Source organism: Chenopodium quinoa, unplaced genomic scaffold (assembly GCF_001683475.1).
Source record: "Chenopodium quinoa cultivar QQ74 unplaced genomic scaffold, ASM168347v1, whole genome shotgun sequence".
Lineage (NCBI taxonomy): Eukaryota > Viridiplantae > Streptophyta > Magnoliopsida > Caryophyllales > Amaranthaceae > Chenopodium > Chenopodium quinoa.
In genome coordinates this window covers 4,864,998-4,873,153 of record NW_018745617.1, presented here as the reverse complement: position 1 = coordinate 4,873,153, position 8,156 = coordinate 4,864,998, and positions in this window count along the sequence as shown.

Sequence of the window (8,156 nt, the reverse complement as noted above, 5' to 3'; positions counted from 1 at the left end):
TACGCATCCTTATCAATATATATATACTTTCAAAGATCATGTTGTAAGAACTTTAGACTTAACTATTACATACCATAAGCATCATACATATTCTTCCCCCTTTTGTCTTTATCAAAAAGGGTATTGTTCCACAAGTTTGTTTTCCGTAAATTACACACACGTAAAGTCATATGTCACACCTACCACCATATAATAAGTAAATATATAATGGTTAAACACTTGTTGTTCCTAAAAGCCTCAATGTACTCACTTTTCAAACTGGTTTCCACACTAATTTCCAACTCACAATCCAAAGGCCCAACTTCAAAACCCTTAATTGAACTTGACAAATAAGAAGTTAAAAATCAAGTAAAGAACAGAGCTAAAAAGTTAGAAATGGATTGCATAAATAGGAAAATGAAAGCGCAAGCTCAAAGGATATATAAAGAAGCATATGGAGCAAAATAAGTAGAGGGAACATGAAGTGGAATTTGTGCTCTTCGTTTAGACCTTTTGAGATGATAAGGTTCACCACATTTGTTCTTCATTTCATACTCTTGAACCTCCTACTAAACACAACACATATTCATCTTGCTAATTGATAACCAAGTTCCCTTACTTCAACTACCAACTTCTTTGAGAAACATTCTTCTTACTGGAACTTAAACAGATTTCAGCTTCATAATCAAGTTCCTTCAACGTTTAATGTTGCTCCTTCACTAGCTAGCTTACCAATTATACGAGTACACGACATCAACATAGTCAATATTCTTCATATTTAGATATCTAGGAAATTAAATATTGAATCACCCTTATTCTTCTTTTTTTTTTTTTTTTAAACATAGGGTGTCATTACACAGATTTTGCATGCTTTCCTAGAATAACACATTTTAAATCAATGAAGATAATACTTACTCATACACTTGAGTTCCACAACCAGCTTTGAACCATTTTGATTTCTTGGTTCCTACCTTATTCCCCCTTAGTTCCTTACCATTCTTCTTCCTTTTCAAGTGCTTACTTCTTTTCTTTTTCTTCAACTTCCCCCTGAACATGTAATCACTATTCTTCACGTTTCATTGATCCATAAAACGATGATGAAAAACTTAGAGCACATGGGAATTAAGAATAAGAAGTATGGCTATATGAGAAGATAAGGAAATAGGGTCGATAGAATTTCGAATATATGAAAATATGAAATAAGTATAGCGCGGACACACAACTAAAAGTTGTAGAATGATGTTGCATTCGAAGAAATATGGTATGGATGCTTGAAAGTTGGCTAATAGATAGGTTAGTGCCCTCTGAAATTTAAACGGGTGAGATACAAACGGTCTGGGAACTTACCTGCCTTGTTCCATCAAAGTTTCTTCCATTTTTCCTTTGGAAAATTAGGAACTTCGTGTTTGACAGAACCCATAGTTCTATTATGAGACCTCTAATACTCTTAGGCAAGTGAGTATGTCTTTTACAACATAAGAACTAAGTGTGACACATAAACAATAAGTGCACATTCTTTACTTTATGTTTAACATGCATAGGAACCCCAACTTGACATAACTTAAGGGAAAAATACTTTATACTCATGTTATGTTTCATCGAGTCTTGTTCCATTGAGCAATAAACAAGAATATGATAAGTCAAGACACAACCATAAGAGAATTAATTCACAAATTCACATATTGCATCAATACCAAAGATATATCAATCTAATTCATCTAATGCCGACATGTGAAAGGAACTTATATCTTATATAGTCTCATATCAATAAAGATGTAAATATTAATGCATAGGTTGATATGATGGCTTACCTTGGATTTCTTGAAGTGGTTGTTCTGTTTCTTGATGATTTCGAATCTAATATGACTTCCACTTCTAACTCAAGTTCCATTGTCAGTGGTTAATGCTTACAAATATATTTTCTTATCATAGATTAGCAAAAACCAATGCACAATGGCTCGTTAGTTGTACCAAAAATATAATCAATGTAAGTAAGTACAACTACTAACTCAATTCATCTTGAAAACAAAAATTGTTAATTTTAAAGCTCAATTTTCAAGAAGGAACTTAGATAGCAATCTATCCTAGAGTATGTTCCACATAGACATCTATAACATAATGTTATATAAAAGACATCCAAGACATCCATGTGGTGCAACTCTAATCCTATATAAACAGCAAGATAAAATAATTCAATTACCTTGAAATCTAGCTACACGAGCAATAAGTTCCTTAAAAACAATACATACCTTTTTATTTGTTGTTTCCTTTAAGAACCAACCTGGCCTTGTTCCATTCACGTGCCTTAATCAACAAAGCTTTTTCCAGAACACCCTTTTTGATCTCCGACCCTTTTTAGGTGTTCTAGAATAGGTTTAGAATGTAATACACACCTTCTTCCTTTTAAGCTCATCGAGTTCCTGTTGCACATCTAATCTTCAAGCTCCATCCTCAAATCCTTCACTGTCGTGAGGCTCGGCCTTGGTTACATATGCATATAAGACACTTTAGTTCCATAGTTTGTTGAGATATTGCTGGTCGAAAAAAAAAATATTATCTCAAGTCTGGAACTTCGTTGGAACTTGCTTTCTTGTGTTGAGTTCATTGAACTTTGCTGCATGAGTTAGAACTTAACATCTAAAAGTTCCTCAACATATGTAGCTATTCCTTGCTGTTATTCTTAGTGACATATTTCTTTACTAGGAACTGAGTTAGTTCTACAGGAACATGTGAGTTCATCTTTTATAACCTTCTTGATGAGAACAAACCTGTTAGTCTTAAAATATGTTCACTTATGGCACATTAAACATGATAGTGTCAACTCTATATGAATTACTAGTCTAGGCGTTTATGGATAAATCGCCTTGGTACTTCTATCATCAAACATCCCTAAGTAGAACATAGGGTGTCTTGTTCATCAAAGATCTATTGCTTCAGTGTTGATGATGTAGCAAGAGACATTGAAAACTATTCCAAAGAACCTGCAAAGACCATTAGTATATAATTTTGTTCTCTTCTTGTCTTTCATGATTCAAAATTGGAAACTTTTTGTCAATCCTGTGTTCCTACAACAAACACTAAACATGACTGGAACTAGGTTCCATTGTTAGATCTATAATCTCATAAATGATGAATACTTTAGCCACATACCCTATGATAGAAAAGACTTTCAATAACAGTTCATCATCTCTTCTATTAAGAAAAGTGACCAAGTATTCATTTGCTTTCATTACTTATAAACAAGACATCTCTTTCAATTAGTCTCTACATATCACATGGTAAACATATCCATATCACTAAAATCCAATGGATTAGTGTTGCTTACCATCTACCTGATGTTGAAAGAGAATGTAACATGTGTTTCATTCTCATGCTTCTCGATCTTAACCTGTTTGGAACTTACATATACATATACCTATTATCGAGTTCCTACTAGGTTTATCAAGCATGAAAAGATTAACATGTTCACAGTTTGAAGCATAGAGGTATCTCATCTTCAATAAAACCTAGAAATGTCAGGTTGTTGTTAGGAATCACCTTGAGATCCACAAATGATGTGTTCCCTTTTAGACTCCCTTCATATGTTACATTTCTACTCTTTATTGATGATGTCATTTTGAAGTCATAAAACAACTAGAGTTATGAGCAATTGAAAACCAGAATGTGCATTAAAAACTCGACAAGAAAAATATTCACAATGGGATAGGAACTTGACTTACTAACTTCCTGTTATGTAGAAATTTTACCTTTCGTGTTAGTATTATAAGTCAAAGTTCTTCCATTGCAGGTTTATAGCAAGAGATACCTTGATTTGGCTATCATCATCTCTTTTGGATCCTCGCTGTCGAGATAATGCGAGTTCCCTCCTATTATAAACCTTCAACTCTTCCATGTTCCTTTTGACATAAAGTTGGAACATGTCCTTTATACCGTTGTATCTTGGGTAGAGGAACGTGTTGATTTAATCTCAAATTCTTCAACGCCTTGTTAATGTCCCTCATATTATCATCCAAAAGATATAACTTGAAAGTTCACAACCCAAGAGATTCCTTTGTGCCTTTAAAATGTAAGTAGGTTAGTCAAAAGAGGTAGATAAAACCTAAAGCATAAAAGTATTTCAGCATAAAGTTCCTGTAAGAAATACTCCCTTTTAGATGTTTCTCCATGAACGAAATTATGAATCTTCAACACGTAGTCAAAGATAATCATCTTAACCCATCATCCTTTATGAGAGTCTGCTACAGGAATTAATGCTTTGTTCCAGGGAACTTTAACAATAGGAACTTGACTGGAACTTGAACAAGAAGCTGAACAGAAATTTATACTGTAACTCCTATAGCACCTTGATATAGAAGCTTAGTTATTCCTGTATCCCTAATCCGTTTTATCATTTCAAGTTAACCAAGTTCCAACTCCTTTCAGCATTGAGTTCATAAAGGAACAAACTTTTATGCCCCGATTTATCTATATGGACAAACCTACAAAACAATCAATAATAACTTGCACAAAACTAGAAGAGAAGTTAGTTTGTCATGATATACATTATTACTATCAAAACAACTTCTCTTTACATCCATTCACAAATAACCTTCATAAGAATAGGGAATTGAATTTCAATAGGAATTTGTGAAGGATTAATACATACCAAAAGCACATGACCAATATTTACAGAGAGATGTATAGGCGACTTACACACTTATCCATATTGTTGCTTCACCTACTACAAACCTCTTATAAAGGCTTTCTAGTGAGAGGAACTTGCACATAATTCCTTATATACAAACCACCAAAGATCATTGTTATTAATAAGTTGTCTCCACTCACATAGCCTGCAAAATCAGTCATCTTTTGGCTTTGGTTACCCAATATATATTGGGTACCTTCATGTTAGTAATAGACGTCAATAATCTATAATTAAAATAACTACGGTTAAACCAACTATCTTTACTGACAATAAACATCATGTGTCTACATAATAAATATTCAAAATAATACATACACATGATAAGGTCATCTTTGGCAAATATTCAAAATATACATTCATTACATTGCCCAAAGAATTAAGTTTCCATACAGGGGTAATCTAGATTCCAAGAGACCAAATATGCATAATTCTACACAATACGTTCCTTGAACTATTTTTAGTAAACCGATTCTTTAAAAATAAATCAATTCGTAAATCTGACAAATACTTTTCACACTATAAATCAGATTTGAGGTTACACAAAATTGATTTACAAACTTTCCAAACCAAATCCAAATTTTGACTAGAAATACTGCAAGGAACTTGTACACCTAATATCATGCATATAATCAAGATTTCAAAGACGGGACATTAACCTCAAAGATGTTCATATTTGAATCATTTCTACTTCACAAGCAGACTTTGGTCTTCAGGTGGTATTGGGAACGTTCTAGGGTTGAGTTCCATTTGCTGCATTCCTTGTAGATATCCATCGTAGCCTGGAACTTGCTCCTCGGGGTTGCCCGGTTTATCAAGAGCACTGCCTCTGATACCAATTGTTAATTCGGATGATATACTACAAGAGGGGGGGTGAATTGTAGTATGTTCCTAGTGCCTACTTTTCGCGGAATATAAAACTGATTGCTATTAGGAACTTAGACAATGCAAAGCATATTTTACGAGGAAACCATCCAGGGCCCAACTGGAAGTAAAACCTCGACCCTACCTTAGGGATTTCAAGCCAAACCAATCCACTATAATAGGGAAAACACCAAGTTACAAACCTATTAAGTGACAGACCTTTACTCACCAGTTCCTGACTAAACTTGCTACACGATAAGACCCTATCTTACCCAATCTAAGTCCCAAACTTAGATTCACTCAGCACTCCCAAAGTGCCTACACTCGGCCTCTCACTAGAAGCTCATTCCGCTTCACCCTAGAAGCTCACACATTGCACTCTTACAATACAATATTATAAAAACGAGAATCCTCACGAACTCTCACACCCCAATACATAAAACACCCAAAACCCTTTTTCCCAATTACAAGCTCTCAAAGAATAACTCTAAATACATATCAATGAATAAAGAGATAAAACTAATATGCTGGACACTTCAAGATCTGTTTGGAACTTACTGGACGAACTGTAACCGGAACCTGACTGGAACTTCGACCTGGAGGTTTGACTTAGCTTCGTGGTGAAGGATGAAACCATTAAGCACGACCACTGCACTTCGTCAACCTCGACTTTGAATGAATACATATGAGCATATTTATAGTACACCCAAATTATTCTTTTCGTAAAAGATAATTTTTATTAAAAGATAGAAATAAAAGATATTTTCCAAAAATAAGTTTTCCATAAATATATCTTTTGTTAAGAATATATTCAATCAATAATAATAAGATATATTTACCATAAAATCAGATTTTATCTAAATCTTATATTTTCCAAATATACTAATATATCTTACCATATCTTTTTACAAAAGATATAATTACCATAAAATTAGATTTTAATTAAAACTTATTTTGCTGAAAATATTTTCCAAAAATAACTTATCTTTTTCCACAAAAATTTATTAGAAAATAAATATCTTTATTCTGTAAAAAAAAAACCTCAAAATATATGCACGTGGTAGATAAATATATATCATTAAATTCGACCTGCGACCTTTAACGACGTGCAGACGTAAGTTCCAATTAGGTTTTGGAACTCTGACAGTCTCTGAGTTCCTGACAAGTCAGTAACTCTAATTTCATTGACTATCATGAGTTCACCTTGGTTCTTTAGACTTGTTCCAGACTGACTTTTACGTCCAACATACATACATGAATCCTAGAGCGATATACTTCGATTTCTTCGTCTTCATGTTGTTTCTTTAAAACTCTTGTTCTGGAGTCTTGTAATATTGATGTATTCTAGTTCTCGGGGCAAGTTCCTGTTAGGGAACTTAGATAGTTCTTGTTAGGTAACTAAGTTCCTATTAGGGAACTCTTCATGTACCTGTTAGGGAACATTTAACTCTTCATGTACCTGTTAGGGAACATGCTCCGGCTTTCTTGGGAAAGCCTGCCAAAAGTTCCTTCTAGATCTTGTTAAAGAATACCTTCAGGTTCCTTCGTGGTTTGGTTCTCATGGGAGAACCTGCTTTAGGTTCATTCATTCTCTCTTGTTCCTCTTGAAGTCTTCTATGTTCCAACCATTGACTTCACCTAAGTCAGTTCTTGTCTTCACATAAACACTTAAGAGAAACATTAGATTGAAGTTTGTTTGTCATAACAAACTTCAAGTGAGAGAACTAATTAAACTTAAAGCTTATGTAAATACTCCTACACATATACAACTCATGTATGCATAGTGTACTTACCTTATGAAGCTAACATATGCAAACACCTATTTACATAGTTACCTTCTTAGTTCCTTAGCCATCATCATGCTTATCAACTATAACACTCATCATTGTTCTTGTTCTTCTATTGCTTATCATATATTGCTTAAGTTCCGTATATACATACTTGTCATTGCTCAGGTTCCTTGTATCCTGTTCCAAGTATAACTTGTTCTTTCTATGCAAAACTTAACAAACACATTAGATAGATAATCATCATTGGTTTACAATCATCAAAACCTAATTACTCAACAATGTATGTTTAGGTTTTCTTTATGTTGCGATGATTAGTTAAGTTCACTTAAATCAACCAACATAGAAATCCTAGGTCCCTAATAATATTGAGTCAAACTTGCCTTTCCAAAACAACACTTACCAACCGAACAAGGGTGATGGTAGGCTACGCCAAAGCGAGGTGCCATCACTTCTCCAAGGCTCATAAGGCACACCAGGTGTGCACGTTGGTTTTGGTTTAACTCATCGGTATGAGTGAGGAGTCCTCACATACCGTGGCAAAAGAGATACTTCGTCAAAGATGCCTTAGATGCGACGATTGTCTAACCAAGTCACAATCAGGATACGTATTCTGTCTCAAAGGAGAAGCGTTTAGTTAGAAGAGTACAAAGCAAAGCACAACCGCTGATTCTTCAACTAAAGCCGAGTACTTGGCAGTATCTGAGGCAGCCAAGGAGGCAGTTTGGATTCGCAAGTTCATTGATGAACTTGGTGTTGTACCCTCTATCAAGGGTCCAATAGACCTCTATTGTGACAACAATGGAGCTATTGCTCAGGCTAGAGAGCCACGAGAAAATCAGAAG